The 27,398-nt window shown below is 33.0% G+C and overlaps 2 protein-coding genes across 6 annotated transcripts in view; one reads left to right on the forward strand and one right to left on the reverse strand.

Annotated features, from left to right (window-relative positions):
- Yeti (yeti) overlaps positions 1–27,398 on the forward strand; it is a 124,551-nt gene that overhangs the window by 33,769 nt on the left and 63,384 nt on the right. The gene's annotated exons all lie outside the window — the stretch shown is intronic.
- Positions 8,904–27,398, reverse strand: part of LOC139811346 (prolactin-releasing peptide receptor) — a 62,114-nt gene continuing 43,619 nt past the window's right edge. For all 5 annotated transcript variants that reach the window (XM_071775588.1, XM_071775586.1, XM_071775587.1 and 2 more), the window contains exon 4: positions 8,904–9,246. The gene's annotated coding sequence lies outside the window, so the exon portion shown is untranslated. The remainder of the gene's footprint in view (positions 9,247–27,398) is intronic.

The raw sequence follows: 27,398 nt of genomic DNA on the forward strand, positions 1-27,398 counted from the left end.
CATCGAATAATTTTACTCGATTTTAAAGGGTGTACACAGGGTGCGTGTGGCGGAAATGCGGGCCGTGGTGCTGCAACAATATACAAATCAATAGTATACGTTTATTTTCCCAGATGCGCGCGAAAAAGAATTTTGTCATATTTAAACAAGATTTACGAATATCGTTGTGATTTTACGACTATAAAATATGCGTAAAGCTAATATTTAAGCTATATATATCGTATGTTACACTTACTGGAATTACGGTATTGCGGTTTAACAAATATTTGCTGCTTTCAAATCGGATAATGGTGATGATGCAAAATGCAGAATGGGCAACGGCGAACAAAGCGATCAATCTTTTCTGCATTCCATCGGTACTCTGCAACCGCGAGTTCACTCCTTTTAAGCTCTTTTAAAAGATTTTTTTGAAGTGAAACTTCTTTTGGCACGGTAGTATTAAGTTCGATTTTGGTGACTCGAAAACGCGTCACGAAAATTTCTAGATTACGAACTACTGAATAAAAAATAATCTTACTGTCATAAAATAGTTGTTCCATTTTTTTAATGTAAATTTAATGGTACGTTTTCCTGTCCTTCATCCTTGCCTTCAGAAGTTTCACTTTTAACGCGCGTGACGACTACGCGCTCATTTTTACGCACGAAGTCTTTTAACAATAGATTTTTGTTTCGAGTGTGATGTAATTGAATGGCGCAGCTGGCGTCCAATATAAATTTAAATGAATCGCACCTCTATATTTGCATACGGGCTGTTTATCCAATAGAAAAGTATAGTACCAACTGCCACCATTTTGTTCTTGAAGCGATTTTACAGTATGCTTGTCTTGATTAAATTGAAAGTTTCTTGAGCGAAATACGAATGCGGCAATATTTACGTTCAATTTTCGATTGAAGTGAATTAGATTTTTCAGACTTTTTCGCAAGATAATTGAATGAAAAATAGTACATTGCTGTATATTTTAGTTGGTATGTTTCATAATGCAGCTAGAAAAGGAACATCACACAAAGCGAATATAAAGAAAATTATTTATCAAAACTTTCTTCGGCAGCGAATGCTCGTGATCGTGAAATTCTTTTTCTCGAAATGCAATATGAATGACATTAAATGTTATTTATTTTTTATTTGTGATGCAATTCGAAACATCCGGTATGTCTCTCAATCTGCATGCAATAAAAAAATATTTGCTTTAAAAACAATATCAATTATTACTGCGTGAAATTTTTATACCATTGAACTTTGCTTTTTATTAGAGGTATTTGAAGGACTTTAATTGAAATATTATTACGATTGAAAATATCCGTATTTATTTATCAAATTAAATAGAATGAAAATATATATTTCCAAAATCTTTTAGTTTCTCATTTTAGTTAGAATTTAAAACACTTATATGGGCAATGAACATAACAAAATATTTAATGACTAATGTCTGACAATTATTAATTAGCATTTTGACAATAAGAAGAAAAGAAAGAGACAAGATTTCTACATTATTCTATGTTTATTTAATTTGTGCGAGTCAAATCCGCGCTCTTTGGTCATTAAAAAGTTGAAAGCTCCGCTAATAATATTTTACCGCATAAAGTACAGCATTTCCGTTGTTCTTAATTTTTCGTGGTTGTACAAAGTCAGACGGCAGAAAAATAAACATAGAAGTACAGGATGAGAAAGGCAAGAAAGAGAGAAAAGAAGAAAAATAAATATATATGCTTGAAAACGCTGAACGCGGTAATAACACGCGTCACGACACAAACAATGCTTGTATCCAGAGGCAAAACTGCGTTAGACTTTGACATAACAACTCGTTCTTTTTCTATATGCGAACATTAATTTTCTCATGCCATTAGCTACAGCGAAAAAGCATGTGTTACGATCCGATTTTATGATTTCCGATGTGAATTACGATCGTTTCGCTCAAACACTCGCGATCTTTGATACTTTACCTCGAACTTTACGGAAAATTTGTTGCAAAGCAAGAGACATTAGTTAGATACTTTGTATAATATTTTAAAATTTCGCATAATTTGATTTATATATTATATTCACTTATCATATCATATTATTAATGTCTATTATGTGACTTCATATATCTTTTAATTATAATATCTGAATCTATTTATAGTACACTTTTGTTATCAATTGTAGTAAGTATCTTGTTTTGTTAGATTAAATTTTTTTCAAAGTAAAGAATTAGAACAAAGAAAAAATTCTCTTATCTAATTTCGCTATATAAGTTTAATACAACGAAAGATTCCTCAAATATTTTCCGCAAGGATTCAACAATATCACGTGCGTGAGAATTCATGGAGCACAAGATGTTTTGATGCGACTTTGTATAGTCGGTTGCGCTTTTTTATCACACTGATTTCTGACTGCGACTCTCACGATGGCAATCGTCCAGGATTCTTTCACTTTAGCATGGAATTTTAAGTTGGTGCGATCTATTCGATGATTAAATTCCTTTCTTGTACTTCTGTAGGGAAGGCACGTTTTCTCGTAGTTGTTTCACCTGGGACACATGGAACTTCCATTAAAACTACGACGTGTCAATGTTCTTTTCCCTCGTTGTCTTCCACATGAGGGATGACCCTCAGTTTTGACGTAGATTTATTTTTTATTATACCCAAGTGTGTACAAAGAGGAAAGTTTTTATAACAGTTACGAGAATTTAATTAGTAAAAAACTAATATAGAAGAAGATTAAATTAAAGATCAAATTAAAGATTACATTAAATTATTATCATGTAATTCGGTAATGACAAATTCAACAAAACTTATGTTACAATTTACAATAACGAAAATTCGAAAGAGTGACCGAATAAAGGGATCGATTTTATCTTGCCAAGGCCCATTGCAATTTTACGACTTGGAATTTTAGAAAAGCACGTTTTAATAGCGTCAGACAACTGGTACTATTTATTCGAGCTTTGACATACAGATCTGCTTGAATTTTGAAAACAAATTCTTGTAACGCGAATATCTTGCCGGGGATTCTAAGAATGCTTGGTAATGCGAATTCGTTCGAGGCACGTCTTTACTGTAACTGTAACTTGCCAGTTCGAGGCGAAAAATTTATAGCTTGATAAGATTCGTATAGTACTAACTCGTGATTTATGCGGGGATGAAACCTGCGGGTTAAACGATCGACATCGTTCACTTCCGTGACACTAAAATGTGCACTAGGCTCCTAAAATTTCGCCGTTTCTCGAGTAAAGTACTCTTCTTCCACTATACAGATGTGAATATTTTATTTCGGATTGAATTCCCACGAAACCGGATTATTACCGAGTGTAATTGTTTCTGACTTACAGAAAATTGAGATAAAATAACTGTTCAATTATGTATAAAAAGGATTATTTAAATAGATAATTATATTTGCCTTTAAATGCTAAATTGAAAGTCTGTTAAAATTTAAGGTTAATATTTCTCCACGATATTCATTTGCGCAAATGAGTGATGGAAAGATTCGGTGGAATGACGACTTACATTTTATCGTTTCTCTTTTCTATAAATATTAATATTTTACATTATTATTACTTAATATTATAATTATTAATTAATATTATAATTATTATTTAATATTATTGTAATATTTGAACTGTAACCTTTTGCAGGAACGTTTACTGCATCAAGAAAGTTTATATATTGACAGTTTGCGCATTTTCTATGAAAATGCGATCCGTCGATTGATTACAATGTAATTACCTAAGAAAGCGAGTAACGCGTGGAATATTTCTACTCATTTACTTTCCATCGTGAAAGTTAATTGAAAGGCACGTGCGGGGTACACGAAGGTTGATACTTATCATTTTCTACAACGATGAGAGCTTCCGTTAATGACTCTGTCTGCGTTCTTTGTTTTCCGTTTTTTGCCCTTATCATCGGTGTAGCGTTATCGAGACGGGATGGGCTTTCTTCGTCGATTGAATTCGCGTAACAGTATGATCGAGCTTTTTCTGGCCGATGACTCCTCATTCTTCATCCCTCTTCTCGTGATTCTACTTCGACGATATCATCTTCCTTGAGGGTTAATCGAAAAGTGTTTTTCTTTTTTTTTTCCCAAAAACCAACATTTGACTGCACGCAAAGAGTGTCTTTAATTATCATCGATAAACATACGATACGAGTTCGCCCAACGTTCACAAATTATGATAAATTGATAAAAAGTAGTAAAAAATAGTAAAAAATATCTTACGGTTTGTTATACTCGTGATGTATATTACAGTTATAAATATAATTAATTATGCTACATGTAACAAACTAATTAATTTTTATTTTACAGCATACACTGAAAAAAAAATTTTCTGCATTTTAGTAAATATTAAATTTGCGTACAACTATATGATTCTATTTATTAAAATGAAGAAAATTTTCCTTTTTATTAGTACATGTGTATTTACTGAGAAAAAATATACTGATAAAAAGAAAAATTTTCTTTATTTCAGTAAATGGAGTTACAGTTGTATGCAAATTAATATTTACTAAAATGCAGAAAATGTTTTCTCAGTGCACATGTATGTTGTTTAAAGTATACGCTCCTATATAATTTCTTTGAAATTAATATATTTTTAATATTGTTATAAAAATTTAAAGAAAGTTTCGTTAAGCTGATATAAATTCGACAAAAAATTTACTGTTACAGAATGTGATAGGAATTATTATGGTTTATATACGTATATCTCTTGTATATTTATTACAGATTTACGACAACAATCTGTAATAAATATGCCGTTTCGAAATACATGTTTTGTTTCGATATTGTGCAAGTATTAATAATTTGTAGCTGTAAACCGCGTTATCCGAAAACAAATCCAATTGCCATCGTCTCGATGTGGCACATTTGTAATGCAACAATAATGGTGGCGGAACGTAGAGATGTCGTACGAATAAATGATGTAACACGATTCTCTCTGATGAAATTGGAATTTATTCTCTCTTACAATAAACATGGGGTTGCTATATTTCAAACTATTAATTCAAAGTTCGCTTTCTGAGCGTAATTCATTTATGGAGTACAATCCGATATGCCATTGTTACGTGTTTTGTTCTATTTCTGATTATTTGGAAAATTAATACCGCATTCTTGAATGTTATAATTAAGTAGAGAACCTCACGTAATAATACATCGATAATAGCTGTGTAAACAAAAGCCGTCGAGTAAATAATGATGTAACATGATTCTTTGGTCAGCTTGTTTTTTTTTTTTTTTCAATTTTATCGTTTGGCTATTTTTTATCGTGAGTTTTTAATTTTCAACCTTAAATATCTTTGTAATTAAAGCACAATTTAAAATTTTATAAATGCAATATTTACTGAAAATTAATTAAAACAAAAAATGATTAATTTTTTTGTACCTCAAAAACTTGATGTAAAAATTCCTTTAAAATAATTTCTTTGTTGGCTCATTTTTTAATATATTATAAAGTGATGTGTATAATATATAAAAGAAGAATATTAATTATTATAATATATCAAATAATCTAATGAAAAAAATTGGTCAAGCCATTGTTTGATGCACGGTATCTCAAATTTATGAAAATGTTTCATGCGTTATATTCAGATCGCTATCGTTATCAATAAATATTTATGATTTTGGAGATTACAATTTATAATTATTTTCATTTTGATTTCTTTGTAACCGCATTATTCATACAGATATGAATCGGTCTTGCAAATTATTTACGGAGGGCTTGCAAAGAGACGTCGAGTGGGCGAAAGTCGCTCCATAATGAGCGGCTCTTCGTTAATATGTCAAGTACAGATTCTTTTATAAACTTGAAATGGCCGTGGCGTTATGCCATAATATCACAATGTTGTATAACGCCGGGAAATGAAGCACGTTTCGTTACGAAGCACGCAATTTATTTCACATCTTTCACGACGCTGAAAAAGCGAGCAGAAATAATTAAGAAGCGGTCAATTTCTGTCGCCGTCTGCGGCGACAAAGGACGGGGACCGGCTATTGCCTCTCGCGCAATATCGGTCGCCGTTGGCTTTAACACGCTCATTAATAATCGTCCCGCTTGTTGTTTTTCCGTCCGCCATGCGCGCGCGCGCGCGCCAGTACGGAAAAGTACGACCTGTTTTTTACGATGTAGATCTCCTCGGTTTTCCTCGTTTGCATTCTCTCCGAATGAGGGACGACCTCGTACTTTTGTCACTCGACGTTACGCCTCGTAATTTCCATCTAATTTCGCCCACGACGGTGTTAAATGCCACTCCCGCGCGCATCCCGACCGCGGGAGATAAATGCGACTGATAAGACAGACGGATGGACATTAGACGGCTGATTTGCGTTCATTCCTGTGCGTGTCTGTTAAAGTAACCCTCGTCACAGCGGAGAAGGTAGTTCTCCAGTGTCGCGGCTTTTTTTTTACGCTTTAAAAAGAGCTGCAGTCCCCGCCGGAGGAACAGAATGTCCTAATATTTTACAAAACAATATTGAGTAGATCGATGATTTCTCGGGGGTGATCTTAAACTTAATAATAATTCTTTTGACGAATAGAGATCATTAGTCGTTACGTCTTTGATTTTTTAAATGTTGAAAATTTTTGTAATATTATATTTCTGAATTTGTTGTAAATAAAATCTGTTTGGAATTAATCAAAGAATAAGATTTTTAAGTACATATATGACGAATAATTTTTATCAGGTTTTTCTCGCGAATCGACACGTTTTAAAGGCCAGCTTTCGAACGTTTCTTCATTAATCATTCGATGCAGGAATAGGTGCACAATATGTGCCATTAAAGCCTCGAAGGCAGAAAGAAATATTGGCACGTGATCAGAAAGAAAGATCGATTCTTTTCGGTTCGCTTTGATAACGGGCTTGATGACGAATCCGCTTTAAGGATATTTAATTTGTTTTTCCTTTGATTGAAGGACATGCGAAACGTGCACAGCATGCGGGATAATTAATTTTCCGAAAAAATTCTACATTATTTCATATATTAAATTAAAAAAGAAACGAGAAAGCGTTTTTGGCGGAAATTTGTATTTCTAGAATATTGTTCTATCAATAACAGCGTGTCAGTAATTTTATTGTTCCTTTTTCAATATTTTTAGTTGTTTGTTATTATTTGTGAATAAATATTGTGTTCTACGTTCTATCTTGCTTTTAAGTTATAACATTTTAAAAATATCGATTGTAATCTGTTTTTATTTTCCTATTTATTTTCCTAATTAATCCTAAAAGCGAAAAACGATACATATACATATATAATAGTACTACCGTATATTACTACAATTATTTTGCATATGGTATGGCTGAAAACATTATCTGTTTTTTTTTTACAGAAAATATATTTTATCTTACTGAATATTAAATTTTCAAAATCGCGATATTGTAGTAACTTAAAATAGATATAAATAAATAGATAGATCGATAGCAGAATAGATTGAATTTTTTTCGAAATATTACAGTTGTATCTAAATTCCCTTTTGCATGGATTTAGCGTAAGCGGATATAAATCTTTTATATTTTCATTTGTAGTTTGAAGTTTTTTATTATTAACTGCAGAAGAGCGCAGATCAGAATTATATAACAGCAAAGAATACAACAGATACAATTTATGTAACGTGTAACTTAAAAATTATATAATATATTAGAAATCGTATACTACATATATAATGGAAGGGATTTTTAAGTTATATAGCAATTCGATCTCGGTGAAGAATTTGTTCCGCGATAACCATTGTTCTATTTTAAAAACGCGTATTACGCGCATGAAAGGACGCACTTTCGTCTTGGTTTCAGTTTTCTCAAAGTGACTCAAGATGCTGACCCTGTTGTGAACAGGACCGTTTAACTTCTGCTGGCAACCAAATCAATTGTAGCTCTCGTGACAAAGAACCAGATACAGCTCACCTTCAACCAGATACAGCTCACCTTCCTTGTATATATATATATATATATATATATATATATATATAGACTGACCTGTGACCCGTGAGAATTTAATATCCTGCGAATTTTTCTCGAGAATTTTTCGCGTGCCGGTGAAATAATTCTCTGTCGTATTTAAAATTTATTTAAATTCTACCTTCAATTCCATTGATTTTTATAACATGATGTCTGTTCTGCTTTAAGATGCAATTCTCGATTGTATTTATCTGTTTTGATCTAAATTGATATCGTTATTCTTTATTATCATCGAGTAGATCCGATAATACGTTGTGATCGTAAATCGGAATGAAAGAAACTTTGGAAATAAATTGCGAAGTTGGTCCGGTTAGAGAGGATGAGAAAGTTATGATAGTTAAATCGATTTATTTTACTGGCGTTCGAGATGATGCGCCGGGTTTTCATTTCCACCTTAATACAACATATAGATGTAGGCAGTAGATTAGTGGACAGTAATCCCTAATATTGTGTTAAGATAGAAATAGTGAAATATAATCTCGTATTTAATCCTTATTCTATAAAAAGATCGGAAACATATCTACAGCCTTAGCCAAAATTATTAGGTACTCTATTAAAATGAAGTTTTTTCAAAATAACATTTATTTTTTAAAGAAATAAAAAATAAACACGCTCATAATAATGAGTGCCTAAGTAGATAATTTTTAAACAATTGAAGTCTCTCCTGGGTATTAGATTCAGTACAGTATAATGATTATAAGAGTGCCTAATTTTGGCCAAGACTGTATATGATGTATATGATCATAAATCCTACGTGATTTTCCGCAAAGCTCTAATAAATAATATAAAACTTATATCTCATTATATATATATTATGAGAAAATAATACAAAAAACACATATGTAAAATTGAGATAAAGTAGGCAAGTGTAAACTTTCTCTTCAAATCTATAAATAAATAAATTTTACAGAAATTATATTTTAACATAAAGGATTAGGAATTACGGTGAAGCGGACGATTCTTAAACAGAGAGTGATAACAGTATATTACAGAAGCGCCATTTATTATGATTGAGAGTAAATACATCGTGGACAGGCCATTTTGATCAAGACGTAATTATAATTATAATTCGTATTCTTTATAACGCTTTTTATTCTCGAGCCTATCGCCCGTAGCTTGATACATGCATGCTCTTATCGCTAGTACGTGTAATATTATTTTTTTTTAATTACGTCACAAGCACGCGTACACGATATATTGTGTAGGATCCATAGTAAACATCCGTTGTTCTTGTAGCTTCTTTTCTGTATACCTTTTGATTTATCCGATCGACAGCTTTTCGATCACGGCGATGCTGATGGCACATTCCCGGTATGACGGTTAGAGCTTCTGGAAAATAAAAACAAAAGTTTTTATCTCATGAAATACAATACAAAATCAATGATAAAAGGAGGGGAAGTGGGAAATTGATAGAGGAATGGCAGGCTTATTTTACTCTCGTTATATAACAGATATTTTATATTGTTTTTAAAAAGATTTACCGTTAATAAGAAATATAAATTTGCTTCAAAATACGCCAAGTATCTTAAATTCAGAGATTTAAACAAATAATGTCCACAAATTAAAAGACACAATAAATTTTCAGAATATTTTATTAATAAATATGTGGGCGGCAGTGTGGTCTAGTGGTAGAGCGCCCTCGTAATCTGAAGAACCAGGTTCGAGTCCACTAGAGCATGTAAACATGGAATTTATTTTTCGAAAGCTGCGCCCTCCGTGCAAGATAGGCTCTTGTGCGGAGCAAACTGGACTCCGTCTTTCGGAAAAAGACGTTAAGCCGTTGGTCCAAAGGGTTAAGTGAGAGGAGAAGGGTAGTGATGGATGAGAATTGTAACCCTACGGCGATCGATTAAAACTTCCATTATAATGTAAACATAATAATTATGTGATTTATTATACTTAATTCAGAAATCAAAATTTTAAGTTTTTCTTTATTTTGAGAGCATTCTTTATTTACGTATAATAATTATGATAAAATATATTTAATTAATTAAAAATGCTCTATGCTTTCAATTACAAAGATATATTTTCTTATAAACAGCAAAATTCTTTTAATAAAGATTATCTTGTAAGAAAAAGTGTCAGTAATAACTGATTAATAATTATAGTCATAACAAAAAACCAAATTAATGATAATCTTCATTTTACCGCGATTACTTTTTACTGTAGAATATTATTTCATGCAGAGAATTTTAACTTGAGCTCTTATCTATCTATCGAAAGAACTATCGGTCATCCAACCGTGAAGTAAATTTTCTTCAGATGCCATGGAAAGTGTGCTCGACTAGCTATAATCCTACGGAAAATTAAGTATTTCTACGTTGAAATAAAGTTGGAATGACATTGATTAATCGTCAAATAGCGCAGGTGCGTTTAACCCCTTTGCTTACGAGAAGTTTGATCGAGGCAAGTTGACGATGCGCTGAATATTAACAGCCATCGATTTTGCCCTCTATACCCAGAAAGAGAGAGAGAGAGAGAGAGAAGGGGTGCGCGCGATATGCACTTTACGCGCGGCTTGCAATTTACGTTGCTAATGCGTTTCATTACGCACAAAATAACGAAAATTGCGAATAACGGTAAAGCTCGATCGAAATAAATATAGGTATTTAGATCACCGTTCAGATACTCTGTTTTATACACCTGTCGTTATCTCGTTATCATCAAGAGATCCATTACCTTCAAATGAATATTTTTTAAATTATTTTACATGTGTGTGTATGTGTGGGGGGAGGGGGTACGCGCATAGCGCCAGAATGCACGATGAACTTTATACGTTCATTTTAAATGATACATTATTATTCGAGCACTCTGGCTGTAATTAAATTTAATTTAGAACGATAACATGATTTATGACAACGCACAGATGCAAAGAGGATTTTGATCTAGATTATAACTTCATGTTTTATAAATTCTGTCTTAAACACGAATAAATGCTACAAAAGCTGTGTTTTTATTCTGAAAATTCTTCGCAATATTATTTTTGAATATTTGATAGTGTGATCAAAGGATCAAAGGACAATCAATGGACAATCAGACTAGTGTAATCGGATACGACAAGTTTCGTCCTTTGACAGGACAGAGAAAGCAGAGAACACCCTACTGGTTACGACACGTTGAATTCGGCGGTTCCTTTGGAACAGTGCTTTGTGCCAAAGCATTCTGCCTCTCCAAAGGTGGACGGACGCGTTAGGTCAGATTGCCGATCGCAATGATCGACGACCCGAGCGCAATGCAATTTCTCAGATGTTAGCGTTTCGGTAAGGAATGACGTCAATCGGTCTGTCAACGTGATTCGCACGGTCCCATCATTCCGCGTTCCGTCATTTTTACAGTGCAGCTGAAGTAGATCGAAGCTGCCATCCATGCCTCTGGCAATTTATTGAACTCTTCATTTTTCAATATCTCCAATTTTTGAAATCTGATTTTTTATGAACAGAATCCTTTATCATCCTCAGCCTGATGAGGCTTGAGAAAAAAATCGAGACTTAGAATAAAAATAAAACTTTATCTTTAATTTTTTAAATAATTAATTGAATAATTCACGAATAATTCACGAAAAAGGGAAAGATACGTTAATTTTACGTAGGAGGAGAAAATGCCTAAGACATACAGCCTCCCTAAGATGGAAGTCGAGGAGAATTTACGTATGCCGCATGCTCCTGGGGTCGGCCTCAGGTATAATGTGGGGCTCCCACCTACAATAATAATATACTATGATATAATAAATATATTATAAACAAAGTTAGTATTCTAAGAGAGTTTCTCCCGCTACGTGACAGTAGAAATACGAGTTAATGGATGGTTCTCTTATTTCTTCGAGAAGGGAATCTATTTCACCGCGCAAACATTCAATTTTTCATTTCTTAGAACTTTCTGAAAATAGTCTGAAGGCACATCTTTTGTATATCTAAAGGAATAGCTGTGTCAAATATGCGAAGATCAAAATGCAGACGCATCAGCATCGAACCACAAATGCAATATGTAGAGTTTGTTGAACGTGTTGTTTGATTATCATATCGAATTCACCAAAGATGAGTAAATTCTCGGCATCCATGCTATCAAATGGAGATTGTTGATCTTGAAGCCAAATAATTCAAGGAAACCATCGCGTGATTGTACAATGTTTATGTAGGAAATCACGATAGTTCAAACATTCGTCATTTAATTGGATTGACGTCTGACATTCGAAGAAAACGAAAGGAAGATTTACCATTTTCTTACCGTTTCTTGTATTTGTCTTGCCTTGCGATCTCTTCAATTTATCATTTTAATTATATTATTTAATGAAATCAATTATATTATTTCGTAACTGTTAATATTTTCATAATTCAAGATAAACGCGAATTTAAAAATTTTTATGTTATAATGCTGATTACATAATACGGTATCAGAGGCAATAGCATGGCTGTTAATATTAATTTCAGTTTGAAAGTAGAGTTCGAAAGTTCTTTCGATATTGTGTGAACTTAACTCGGTATTTTTAGAGAGATGCAGAGGATGCTTGTAATAAAATCGCTCTTCGCGAATCGATCTTTTCTCTAGTACCGTTTCTCTCTCCTATCTTGAAAATCTCGGAATCAGTACAGCAGATATATCACTTACGCTCATGCACTTTAATTTATTTCGAATCTTTAATATAATATGTATCGTTGGGTATTGGGATCATTATTATCGATACTTCACAAATACCTGACGTTCCTAAATTTTTCACGATTTATTTACGCTAATGGTTTAACAGAAATTCCTATTCAACCGTTATTAATTTTATTTATCTATCGCATGTTATAATTATTTATTACAAATATTAATACGAGTAGAGAAATAATAATTTATTACTTATGTATTAATATATGCAAAACATCAAGATATACTTATAAGAATTTATAGATATATTCTTAAAATTCAGTTCTCTCTGATCATTATTCGTAAACGTGAAAAGCATTTGCAGAGCACGAAGGTTATTTGTGTATTCTCAACAAATCGCTTGAATTTCCGTCAAAACACACCAACTGTAGGGAGTTCATAGGACGTGCGCGGAAAAATTTGATTGCCGCATAACTGCATCGGGTACTGAAATATGACTTCCTGGTGTGTGGGGTTGTCCGTGGTTAATTCTGTACTACTATTTCGAGAGAAGTACGTGCGCACGATTCCGGAGTAAAGCAGTAAAATACCGATTCCGTTAGCGCTCCGTTTTTCACGCCGAGCAATGTCATCGATAAATTAAAGCACGCTTTTAATGAGAACACGATCGTATACGCGATGTCATTTGACGACTAATTGCAATCCATAAAAATTAAACACTTTCCCGCGAGGTTATACGCAACAACGCTGATTGACATAATTTATTAAGCATCGCGTATATCATTCTCGCTGATCGGTTTTATTTAAATGGTTGATGCTTATTCGAAATCAGGTCATGCGCTGCTTCCATGTGTCTTTTCCCAATCATTTTTCCCGTCATTTTGCATGCACGATGCAATTATGATTTCTTCGTGTTCAAAGTAAGTCACAACGCTTTATGACATAGATAAGAATAAGTATGTAATATTACATCGAGAATCCCTGCTCGTAATATACACTTTGTTAAGCTTGCAAAGTGAATTGCATTCGTCGCACAGTGTGAATCAGAAAAATTTCGTTGCGTCGCGAAGGATGAGAATTTCTGCATGTCTCTAGTGTGTCATAAATATTTATGAATTCTTTAGTTTCATATATTTATGTATAAGACTGCAACAGCATATTAATTAGGTATCTATATACTCTCTAAAGCTGTATTTTGATGAATAAAGAATTAATATGATTTAAACTGAGCGTAACTAAAATTGATTAGTAATGAGAGAATCTATGCAGTTTTAATTATACTGCACGGTATAACATTATAATGCACGGTAATAGGCAATCAGTGTTTTTGATTCAATTTAACTGATATTTTTCGGACAATTTTAGATTGTAATATTAATTCGATTAATCAAACGCAATTAAACATAAATGCATTTAATTAAACGGTATTCCGATTGATTCACTGAACTATCGCGCGTATCATCTCTTTCTCTCTATTTGATCACTAATAGAAATTTTTAAAATATTTTGCAAATGTTCAAATTTTTATTGCCGACATATATTCTCTTGAAAATATTTTATTCCGATATATTTTATACAATAACAATCTTGTCTATTCGCATATTTCGACAAATATTGATTTTTAAACAGTTCTCAATATAAAATAAATGTAAATTAAATTGAAAATACCTAACAATATAAATTGAAAAAATATTTGTTAGAGGGAAAAAGAGAGAGAGAGAGATGTTTACATTTTAATATTTTATTTTTCGCATTTTTATGACGTGCAAATTATTTTTTAGCATATTTGACATAATTATATTGTTATTTTTTTCCAATGCTTTATTTATAATTATATTTTTAATTAGGCAGAACATTATTTAAAATTCTTTTTTGGGATTTACAGTGTTTTCCGTTTTCTACGTAGAATAAGTAAATGATAAATAACAAACAAAATACGATAAAAGCATGATAACGGGCAATTCGGCGGGTTAATCGGTTGAAAAGACATGATAGCGCCTAAAAAAACATCTTTTGTGGTTTTCACGAAAATGGATACCGTAATATAAACCACCCATTCTTCCGTAAGAATATACGACCTCTTTATCTTGGTACTTGCTGAAACTAGGCTTTCGTTCCGTTACCTCTCAGTACATCAAAGCTATTATTCTTGCTTCGCGCCGAGAAAACCAAGGTATCGCTGGTATTTTGTCATTTATTCGACATCGATACTGAAAAGTGAATAATGAAAAAGAAGCGCCGGACATATATCATTTATATATCAACATTTTTAAATCTTAAAGAAAACCATCTCGCTTAACCGTTTTCGCGTTTTCCTTTGAATTTGTATAAAGAAACTAATTTAAACACGTTGTATATATTCGAAAACATTTCTTTTTTTAATTAAAAGACAGATTTCAAAAAATTTTCCTTAAAAATAGAGATATGTCAGAAGAGACATTATGCCTAATTAATATCAAGCTGGGATTATTTGATATGGAATCAATTTGATTATAGAAAAAAAATGTGAATATCCTTACCTTCTTAAAAAAATGCATAAATGTTTTAATTCCTTTTCGCTACCGTGCAAATCGTACTATAGAGAAAGGAATGATCGTCCTGAGTCAGACTAAATATTATTCGAAAACCACAACTTTTATGGGTCGTAAAAGCGATCTGAAGATACAATAAAGAAGAGACCTTGATATTTTAACGGCGGTCGCAAGACTTCTATGAATAGCATGAATATACCGACATATTTAATATGGCGCGGCAATCAGGCAAAAACTGTGTATTCTCTCGACACACTGTATTACTATATCTAAAGAGATAATCACGTCGAGCGTCGTCGAATCACCGCTGCCTTCGCATGCAAATAGCGGCATGCCGTCTCGCGATTTAAAAACGACACTAATCATCGTTTTGATTCTTACGCGAGGCGCATCGTTGAATGCATCTCTCGTACACAAAAGCACCGATGCAGTCATTGCTTTCCTCTCGCTTGAGTTTTTTTCACGCGATTCATGCAAAAACGCGAACTCATCTCGGGAATGTTCCATTCCTGTTTATGTCCTCGTAGATTGTTCGTTCGAGTGCCCGACGCGTTTTCATTAAAGGGTCGCGAGCGACAAGATAAAATTCGACGATGTTGACTTGTAGACGAGAATTGAAGCTTTTATGTATGCAAATTAATATCACTTTATATGAAATAGGAAACGTTTATATATTTATTAGTTATATTCGTTATAAATAGAACAAATTGGTAGTGTTACATTATTGTATCTCTGTATCTCTTTTATTTAAATCTTAATTGCTGTGGTTGAATAATATAATTATTATAGTGGGATCACGAATAAACGGCGCCAATATCTACATTAATAGATTAACAAGTACCTAACACAAACTCCATTCTATTATTAATACAAACGATATTTTTCTTTGAATAACACGATATCTTATGGAAATTATCTTAACAATTTTAACTTGACAATTTCTTGATAAAAATTTCAACGTACACATGCGTATAAACTCACGGAAAATGTTTCATTAAGAAATAACTGCGTCGAACGTATTATTTATTCCGACGGGGAAAATTTATTGCCGGACTGAAATTTCCTCCTCTTGCGGGTTGCGGGACTCGACGCTATCGAAGGCTTTTACGTGCAAATGAGCGTTTCTCTGTGCTTTCCCGACGCGGTCAGTCCGATGTCGATTGCAGCGCGGCACGAGAAGTATCCATCTAGGGAGCTCTTTTTATCGCGGCTTTTTTTCCATCGCACGAAAAGAACGCACACACAGTCGAGACGGATAATCGCGCGGCATCGTTTCGAGAGTCCCCGTCGTCGCCAGGCGGTTTGAGTGCTTGAGAGAGAGAGAATGGGGATTTCCTGGTTCTCGGAATACAGAATGGCGTATCGCGATGTCATTTGTCAGTAGTGCCATGGTGAGATCCATCCACTTCGAGCGGGCGGTGCGTCAAAAAGGGAAAAAGCCCCGGTCTTGTTCCGTGACGAAAACTCGCGGGAAGATTTGAGTGGAAAAAGCCACGATGGGGTTGGCGAACACGTGTGCCCCCCACTGACTCAATAGCGAATTTAAAAATTACGTTATCCTCAAGAGTTTTATCTCGAGGGTTGTTCTCACGCGCATAGCATCTCGGTATACACGTGCCGAGTATCGAACGCGTCCGTTGAGGATATACTCTCGTAAATTATCTTCGATCCTGTCGCTCGCGCCTTATCCTTTTCAACGCGCACATTGCGCGAATTGTCACGTATGCGCTTCCTATATACTTCGCCGTTCGTCGAATAGAATCTCGAGATTGTGCACGTTATATTGAGGAAAAGGGCGGTGGGAGGAAAGTTAGCGCCCGGACTGAGCAAGCTCTGTAATACTGTTCCGCAAATAATGCCGTGCCATGACTATTGTAGGTAGAAGAACACGGCTTGATAACGCAATATACGAAGCAAAATGGAATGAAGTGTGTAATTTGAAGATCGTTTTAGACGATTCGCGTATAATAATTTGTGACAAAAAATTCGAAAGTGAGATCAGATTCGATTTACAATTAAATATATCACATATTTTGATGTATTATATTTTCAACACATTCACAGTATTCTGATTATACATGTACTTGTGGTTTTTTTTTAATGTTTCTTGTAACGTATGTAACGTGAAATTATAAATAGAATTTTTTGTGTAATGAGTAATGTAGAGTTTTAATATGATATCGATTATATCGCTTTGCCTATTATATTAAACTTGTGTGCCATATTACATAAATATGTTACGTTTGCATGTGCATCATCGAAACGTTGCGATAAAGTTTCACACTCTACTCGCATTCACCGTCGCAGTTCCTACAGATAACGGCATTGCAGCACAAATCGCGTTTTCATAATAATAATATCTATATCGCATCTATGTTACGTGCTGTAAATTCGATTACTTTCCGGAACGACCGGGTGGAGGAGCTTATGGAATTTATAGGGACGATAGTAACGTGCAAACTCTCATAGAAAATGAACAACTACCATTTACGTCTTGCAGTACGATGCAGGAATCACAATGAAAAGTTTACTATTTCGTTATTGTTTAATAAAATTTATACAGAATTGAAAATTGATACTGAGATTTTAAAAAATAATTATAAGAAACAAAATTAAGTCAAACTTAAGTTTTCCTTAAAAATAACAGAGTTTTAATATCAGTTTAAATCAAATTAAAGACTGCCTATTTTTGAAGAGATATTAAAAAGTTTAAGAAAGTCAAGTTTACGAAAGTTTTGAAAAATATTTAAAAAGAAATCAGTGTTTTCAATATTTATAATGAATTTTTAATGGAAGGAATGTCTTAAAAAAAATCAAGTTTGAGTTTTATACTACCTGATACACATCAATACATATATAAATATACCTATAAAGGTATATAAATTCCTCTATACAAATTCTTTTATGCAAATTGTAATAAATTTATGTACATTTTCTGTCATGGCTTCAAACCTTTCTATAAAATGTATTTAAGCTTTACTGACTTTTAATCCCTTTCCCTGCATTGACTAATGCATTTTAATGGATGGTAAACGGACGATCTGTATTCCAGAATGTCCTACGTGTATAGATATATACATATGCACGTTTTAGCGTACAAGAGACTTAGCACAAGCTGATTGCCAGATTTGTGCGATAGCGCTTCCGCAATTATCCTCCCTTCACACGCGGATTGCGAAACCTCATCGGCTGGACGCGGAAGCGGATGTTCGCTAATCGCCATGAAATTCCTTTATGCGCGGCTCGATCGTTTCCGCCCCGAAGGACGTGGAATCATGGATGTAGATGGGACGTTGCGATGAAGTCTGTTGAAATTGCGCGCGCGACGGCTGGCGCGAGATTACGAGGGGGTAGTTCGGGCGACGGTGGATCGTGGATCGCGTTAAATCGTCTCATGAGCCTTGACACGGATGCTGAATAATGCCTCGCGTTCGTCGTTCCCGCGTAACTCATTTCGATGCCGCCGGAAGTTAGTTGTTTCGGCGCACGTATAATCATCAGGCTCAGCCGTTAATTTCTGGTCTTTCTCACGTGAAAGCGATTCAATCTTTTGATTTCATTCAGCCATATGTTCGATCAGATATTATATCTTACGTATCATGTACGATAACATAAATTAATTGAATGCGTTACGTCTGAGCAGCTTATGTTTCATGTCGGAAGGATTAATCTCGCTTCCCAATAGCTAGCGATCACTAAGCAGTATTGATTGCCATCTGACATGGCTATCCTAAGGACTTTAATCCATTGATAAAGATATATGGAGGTCTTTGGCCAACAATCGGGCTGCCTCTTAATGGCTGATTCTAGAGATCAATAAGCCATACAATTTAAGCGGACAGATGTATTTGGAAATAGAGTTAGTATTCACGGTATTTCAGGATGACACAGACGATTGCGTTTAATTGTTTACTAAAAATTTCATGAAACACAACACGGATGGTCGAGCAATTTCGGGCGCAATTTATAAGTTAACAATGGCGCAATAAGTTTCTATCAATATATTTTTATTATTATATATCTCTCCATTCTCTCCATTCAATTTCACTGGAATAAATTCTCTCCGATACCATTTTCATTCACTCATCTTTTATAGCGCGGTATCCATAAAATGTGATATGATTTGAAAGCAAAACGCTATCAGAGCACGATATCAAGACAATATCTTATTGAAAACCATTTCGTGTCGAATGGATATGTAGCACAATCGATGACTTTGTCTCCCGATTCCCTCTTAACGACCTCCTGGTTGTTTTTCTGAGAGGAGACGGCCGGTATCTTCGTCGATTCCAACGCTATTGAGCGGGTTCGGGTTCCGTTGCTGATTTCACTGGTTGCCGGATGCGTTTTCACGATAGAGCCGCACTGCGGCTTGAACGTTACAAAGCGATTGATAACGGACGCACGAAATGACGGTAGCCTATTGAAAAGCCGTTGTGCGAGTCGCGCTACACTGCGACTCGAAACGTCATAAAGGAGAGCGTCGCTCTCTCGCTCTCGTCTTCAATTACATAAGTCTGATGTAACGTGTTCAAGAAGTAATCAATGGCGGAGGAATCAATAGCGTATTGCGTATCGGCCGACCGAACGTTAAAGAGAAAAAAAAAACAGGAGGATGAAAGTAAATGAGGGAAAGCAGAGGATTCAATCAGACAAGAACAACGTTTTCTTTGCAGAAGGGAAAATGTCGATAATTAAGATAATTAGAGCATAAAGTTTAACTTATAAGTTATAATTAAGTTTTATAGATTGAAGAAGAAATTGCATATCTCGTTAAAATATAATTGGAAAAATGCATCTTTGATCAAAAGACGTTTGCGTATCATCTTTTTTTTTTTTGAGATAATTTGACATACAGATAAAAAATATTTTTACAAAAAATATGTGTGTTAATTTAAATTGTTTTTATTTTTATTAATATATTAAATGAGGCAACCTTTGTTTTTTTTTTATATAAAATTATTCCAAAAAGAAATAGGTTAGACAAATACTTTTCTTATAAATATAATAATTATATAATGGTTAAAAACTTAATTACGGTTATCGTAAGCGATAAACAATTATTTTTAATAAGAGTTTTAATTGATCAAATTAATATCGATTTTCCACTCTGCCCTGGTAGTCCAGCGTGTTTTCCAGTGTTAGAAGCTTAATTGCATGTTTAATCTCAATCGCGCGGCAAAAGCTAACAAACACTCCCGCAGCGTGCGCGTACTTGCACGCACGCAAGTGTACTCGTCGAAACATCGAACCCTTTGAAGCTCAAAATGAGTGGTCTGACGCTGTAAACAGTTTAAACCTCATTTATTTTTCAAAATTTTATCGACGCACGCCATCATTCGCGTATCTTCAGTCGCGTTAAGTTTTTTTTTTTAGTAAAATAAGATCGCCGAAATTCATTTAACATCCCAACTGAGGGTGCTCTGATACTCCGATAAATCGTTTACGGCGAAACTTAGTTCCCCGTAATGCACTCAATTACCATGAACCATGAACTATCCAGAACCATTAAATGCCAACTACGAACACTCCGCCTGCGAGTAATTTAAAGATGATGCAAACGATCTCTCTTTGTATAGAGTGACCGTTAATATCGAAAACGAACATTAGAAGCTCGAGAAAACCAAGTTCCGGTCCTGTATAAATCATGTCATAAATGTAGCCGGTAGATCTCGCGTTCTTCTTTACCTTCTATGTATATCTTCTATATGTATACCTATATGATTACTCACGTACGCGTTGTGCACATATGCAGTCTGCATTAGGAAGATGAAAAGTAACAGAAACTGAAATGGTATACACGAAACAATTCACGTAACGATAACCGAAACTTTAGACGAGCTCACAAGTACAATTTATATGATTACTTTATCCCTCGAATTCGCTCAAAAATATTCCAGTTTCAAACAGTATTCGTTAAATTAGGATTTTTAAGTGATTAGGATTTCAAGTCTTACTTATGCTACGTTATTTTCATAATACATCGTGAAGAAATAAAAATCGTGAAACATAAATCGCAATTATTGTTTCGAGTATTTAAATAACCAACTTTAATTTTATACACCTAACGTTACCTATAGAATACAAATAGTAATTTAGAGAGATCATAAAAGCACGATTTGCTATAAAATTTAAGACAAAGTTCTATTATAACTTGGTGCATTCTCGATACACGTGTGCATTTTTATATATATTCTGTATTTTTTGATTTTGCAAATAGTTTATTATATTATTTATGTATTATATATAGCGTACATATAAAACTCACTTTTTCAATGATAATTTGCATCAGATTTTAGGATAGAATTTTATTTATAATTTTATTCGGAATTCTAATATGAATTATAGATGTGATCCCTAAGATGGATTTAGATTATATAAACTTCTGTCTCGACTTCTGTTACGAATTGTAGATGTATTTAAAATAAATCACACGAGAGATTATTTCTAATCAAAATCTTTATTGTTATTAAACCGCGGCTGCCAGTTTCTCGTTTATTCTGAGATAGGCAATAGCATTAGGAATTTATTATTTTTAAAATTATATTAGTTTTTTTTTAATATTAAAAAAAAGTTTTCAAGGAAATTGAAATTGACATATTCAGAGAGTTGGTTCCTCATCGAATTTAACGATGCGTAATGAAGGTTTATTTTTGGTACAATTTTCTTTATGACAGTATTCATCGATGCCGGGCGAAATACAAGTACAGGGGCTTGAGTGGCTAAACCCTCAGCCGCAGGGGCCGATAACCAGATGATAACCGGCTCTTACCCGTTAAATCCATTAACGCCGCCGGCGATTAATCGGTTTCCGTGGCGCCGTGCTGACGGCGAGCTTCTCAAATTTGCAATGGAGGGTCGCAATTGACCGAATCAGTCAATGTTTATACAGCCCTAGAATTCTCAGTATTCCAATCAGCTCAAATCTTCGACAGATTTCGAATCGATTTCTCCTATACGAAAATATAAGATGCGAATAGCATTCGAATTATTATTTGACGAAAACAAATAAAGAGCTAGAGAAATTATAATTTTAAGCTAATTTCACGATATTTATTATTATTATTAAGCGGTTATAGGATAGAAATGTGCGAATTGAAAAATAGGATAAAAGTATTATTTAAAGAGATTTAAAGAGACAATATTTTTTAGTTGGGAAAACATATTTTTAATAATAAAGTTAAGATACAAAATTATAACAAAAATATTTAAATAATAAACAATCTAATAGTCTTAAATAATTATTACAATCCATGCGTGCCTGTATAGTGGCCAAAATTTTAGCTTCGATAAATTATCTGAGACCAAAAAGTAGGAATTTTTTTTAACTTTATATTTGTCATTTTCGGTTTGCGGAAGAAATTCAGAAATATTTTATTTTTCATAAAACTAAATACATCTTTAAACATGGAAATTTTGTTTTCTTAAAAAGAATTTGTTTTTTAGACTTAGGAAAAAAATTAAAAGTATAATAGGAAAAAGTCTCCGTGAACTGATGCAGAATATTATTACATTAAACTTTTACTTTAGAACTTTAATACTTTAATACTTCAAAATTTTAAGTTGATTGTGTAAACCGTGTTTGAGTTATCGTGACTACACACTTTTCTCAAAATATTATTTTTGAAAATAATGTTTTGAGAAAAGTGCGTCTGAAATCATTAGACGTATAAATGTTTAATTATTTACTACAGTTATTAATCTATATCTGCTTATTTTTATGACTTTAAACTAGTCTATTTAATAATAGTTAGATACATATATCCTAATATACCCCTATATATTAATTGTAGTGTGCTATTGTAATAACTCGCTACCCCGTTCTTTCATGCGTTTATGGATAAGGAAGTTTGGGCACGTATAAATTGTATGCACAGCCGTATTTATTTCGACGTAGTCAACCATACGAGTAACATATTGTTTGACAAGGTGCGAGCTCGGTCAAAGTCACGTATAAATTGAACGCACCATACGCGGCACTACAAAATCTCGCCCGGCGGGACAACATAGCAATACAGAGTACACATTATGAAACTATTCTTATGACTGGAATTATTCCGTTTTCCCTAGAAAACACAATAGAAATAACTATACAATTCCGATTGGAATCTATTTCGAAAAATTTTATAATATACTGTTCAATGTGCTGAAATATATAAAACAATTCCGCAATTGAAGTAATATCATTTGGATTATAACGCGATTCCATTATATCTTTATTATATTTTGTCACAACGGTACTTATATTACGACATACAATGTAATAGTAATGTTTAACCGATATCTTAGAAACTGTGGGCATTACGATCGATATTGGTCGTTGTATATTCGGTAGAAAATAGAATCGTTTAATGAGGCGCGAATATTTAGCACAATGTGGAGAATTGATATCATATATCACGATTATAATTAATATCAACGGATAATTTAATTATAATAATGATATAATTAATATCAATACAAATAATTTAATATAATATAACAATTTCTTATCGCTAGCTTTGTCAATACTTCGAGAAAGTTACATTTGGTGTTTCTTACAAATTGGGTATTGTACATTATTGGTATTGTATTTAATTTTGAATTTTATCATGAATCTCTTAATAAGATGTTTGAAAGAGAGATAATTCTTTTCTAAGTTCTATAATGCATTTTGAAATTTTTTTGTATTTGAATAATTATTATTAATTATCAAAATTATATTGGTAATATGTCGCAATATGAGTTCTGTCATCATAAATAATACTATCGTGATCAATAAATTTATTATAACATATTAATATCAGTTTTCTGTACATTTTCTCGAAGTAAACACGATGATTAATATTCCTACACGAAATAAAAATAAATTACACACTCGGTATTATGATTATATATAATAATAATAATAACGCATTGATATGAAATTGGTACAAAAATACAAGCAGTAATATAATATTAAGTAAAATAATGAAATATTAACAGAGCTTGATTTTTTTTAAATATAATTTCTCTCTTATATTATATATAAATGTAGATATAAATAAATGTTTTTATATATAAAATAAAATTATTTGGAATTAATATATATCTTTTGTTAAAAATGAGAAGAAAACACATTTCCCACGCAAATATATTGTGTACGAGATGAAATAAACATAAAATTAAGCATAACGAGCGTATAAAACTTATGATTAAATTCGCAAATTTCGTTTTACGATAACATTCGAGTGTACCATTACGTGAGATAAACAGAGAAGTGCAATCAACATAAAACGCAAGGGAATGCTCGTTTCCGGATATTGTTGCAGCGGAAGATACCTCGATGGACGACGAGGGACGTCGCGAAATGATGAGTCCAAAGTGCCAATCAATTTTAATTAATTCCAATCAAACAAAAAATACGTTTTTTTTAGCTACACTCTTTCTTTACAGTCCCTACTATTATTTCTATTAATCTACAAAATAAAATTATTAAGAAATAACGTCAGTTATTTGAACTAGAAATAGAATGACTCAATTGCTTTCTTTACAATCATTTTTCTTATCAAAGTATAATGTTGTATATAAAATTTATATATGAATATATATAAGGATAGATTCATACAAATTATGAAATCTATAATTTTATCAGAATTATATTTCAGGTAATAGTATTTGTACGTATATTTTATGCACAAAAATTGTAGAGTATATTGCGCAGCTAAAACGAATACATTATACTATATGCGTAATAATTACATTATTCGCAACATTGATGTTTAGTGGCAAACATAAAGACAATTTTACCTTGTTAAATAGTATAGTTATTGTATAGTTTTATACTTTACGCGTTGCTTTGCGATATTCTATAATTCTATATGCATGCGATTTTCATATGTCATGAAATTCTTATATAAGCTCTTACAGATCTTTATAATATTATTACATACTTGGAATTTCATATAATTTTAAATATTTATTATCGATACAAACTTAGTTTGTGCAAAAATTGCACAGTTGTATCATTCATTTCTATAAAAATCAAAAAAATAATAGTAGGTACTTATTTTACACAATTTTTTCAGTAACGAATTTCTATGTGATGAAAAAACTACCGGGAATAATATTGCCGGTGATATATAGTTCGGCATAGCGCGATAAATCGTACGTGATAAATCGTTATGTAGTCTCACGACGCTGAAGAACCCAATTTTCTTAGCGCACGTTCTTTCTTGGTCCAGTTACTATCGGAAGCCAGTGCATGTTATAAGACCTCACTGCACAAGAACTGCGCTTTATACAGAGCATGTCATAAGATTTATATTATTGTAATAACGCGATACTTTCTTTATTGAATTTTGAAAAAATCTTCCTCCAGCAAACATCTAATTAGACATCGACTTTTCTGTGATTTAAGTTTTCAAATGAGTATCTTGTTAATTAAATCTCAAGACAATTTCGGTAGAAAAATGGCCTCAAATTGCGAAGGAAGATAGGGGGTATTGTGTATAGTAAACGTTACCTCATTAAGGAAGCGCGAAAGTAATTATCGCGAATATAAATCGAGAAGTCGAAGCTAAATTTGTTCGCTACTTTGTCGAGCAATAAAGAAGTGGGAGCGAAATGGGTTTCGCGCGAGAAAATGGTAACTTTCTTAGTCCGAATACATGGTAATTTTGCTATGTTCGCGCAGATAACGTTGATTGCTATTATCCACAATTCGTGTGCTATTATGCACGAATTTTTATCATTAAGAATATATTATACCTTTTTCCTTATCTACAAAAAAATGGTAGCAACAAATGCCATAAATGAGGAAGAGTAGAAAAGAAGAAGAAGAAGAAGAAGAAGAAGAAGAAGAAGAAGAGAGAGAGAGAAAAGGGAAATTCTCTGCCTTACGAGGTGATGAAGTTCTTGTCTAAATCCTTATAATCTCCTTCTAAGAAGTTAATTCTGTGATAAGCTAAGTCTTATTGTTAGGATTATATAGTCGTCAGATGACGACAGATTAGATGAATTTTAAAGTAATTTACACAAATTCGTTTGTCCGTTACACCGTATATTTTTTTATCATTTTTTACGTTAATCCTCTTAGAATTATTTACATAAAATCTCATTACTATAGCATTTGAGAAAGAAAAAAACTTATTTCCAAGTCAAATCTTGGTAACTGAATTTTTAAATAAGTTTAAAAAGATATCTATATATTCCAAGCGAATGATCAGATTTAGTTACCCCAAGCACTTAACTCTCGAAAAATTGTTCACTTTATAATTTTAGAAATATTGGAGTTTTTGACATTTTAGCACTAAAGAAAAATTAATTTCAATGTAGCATGTCATTAAAATTAAAATCATTAATTTTATACGGATTTAAATATACGCACTTGTGGATATATCTCTTAATACGTATCTTTCTTGTTTGAAATTTTCATTGAATGAATCATAAGGGAACGTGGTTGGGACCGATCGATAACGCCAGAATGCTTGACGCACCCATCCGACCATGTGTCTTTCATTCAGCTCTTTCGTCGTCGCGTGGATATTTAAAAAGTGACGTTGTCATGCTCTTTTTTTCATGGCGACTACTCAATTTCTGTGCCAGCAGGCTGCTCTATTTTACCACGACATAATTGGCAAGCGGTTCGGTTTCGTTCGTGTTGTGAAATAGTAAATATATCACGGAAAGAAAAACAAATCATCGATAATAACGATAGCCATTAGCTCTTCTATTACGATAGATTATTATCCATGCATAATTTATAAGTATTTTAAGGCACATCTAAATAATCTAAATAAGTACTTAATTCTATTGTTTGCAATGTAATAGTTGATATTAAGAATTTTGTGTGATCAGTTTTCATAATTTATTTGCTCTATGAAATATAAATATAAATAAATTAAATTTAAATTAAATTTTGAAATTTGGAGCCTATTGTTTCGACCCTAGTTTCAACATAATTATGCTTAAATTAAATATCTCTCCCTCCCCCGGCCCCTCTCTCTCTTTCTCTCTCTCTCTCTTTCTTTTCTATCCCTTACCATAGTCTCGAGAAACACGTCCTAATTATTCCTTCTACGTCATAGCACTTTGTCTTCCATTCTCGACAATCACTATCATTAATTTGCATCAACAAACTCCCTTATTTAGCCTTCGAAGACAATCGTGTAAGGGCGTCGAAAGTCTTTACCGTGCGACACTCTGTTCTGGTATTATATAGTAGGAGAAATGTTTTCTGAGGATAAGAAACTGAGCGGTGTGGAGGTTAATGAAATTAGTAGAGTCTGATTAAGCGAGGTACGTAGGTAACAGCAAATCGCTATGTAAGGCATTCGTGAAAGCAGGTCATCAAATCGAATTGTCCTGCAGCAGTCTTGCCAGTAGTATCACTGCGGTATTAGT

The sequence above is a fragment of the Temnothorax longispinosus genome, chromosome 4, assembly GCF_030848805.1.
Source record: "Temnothorax longispinosus isolate EJ_2023e chromosome 4, Tlon_JGU_v1, whole genome shotgun sequence".
NCBI lineage: Eukaryota > Metazoa > Arthropoda > Insecta > Hymenoptera > Formicidae > Temnothorax > Temnothorax longispinosus.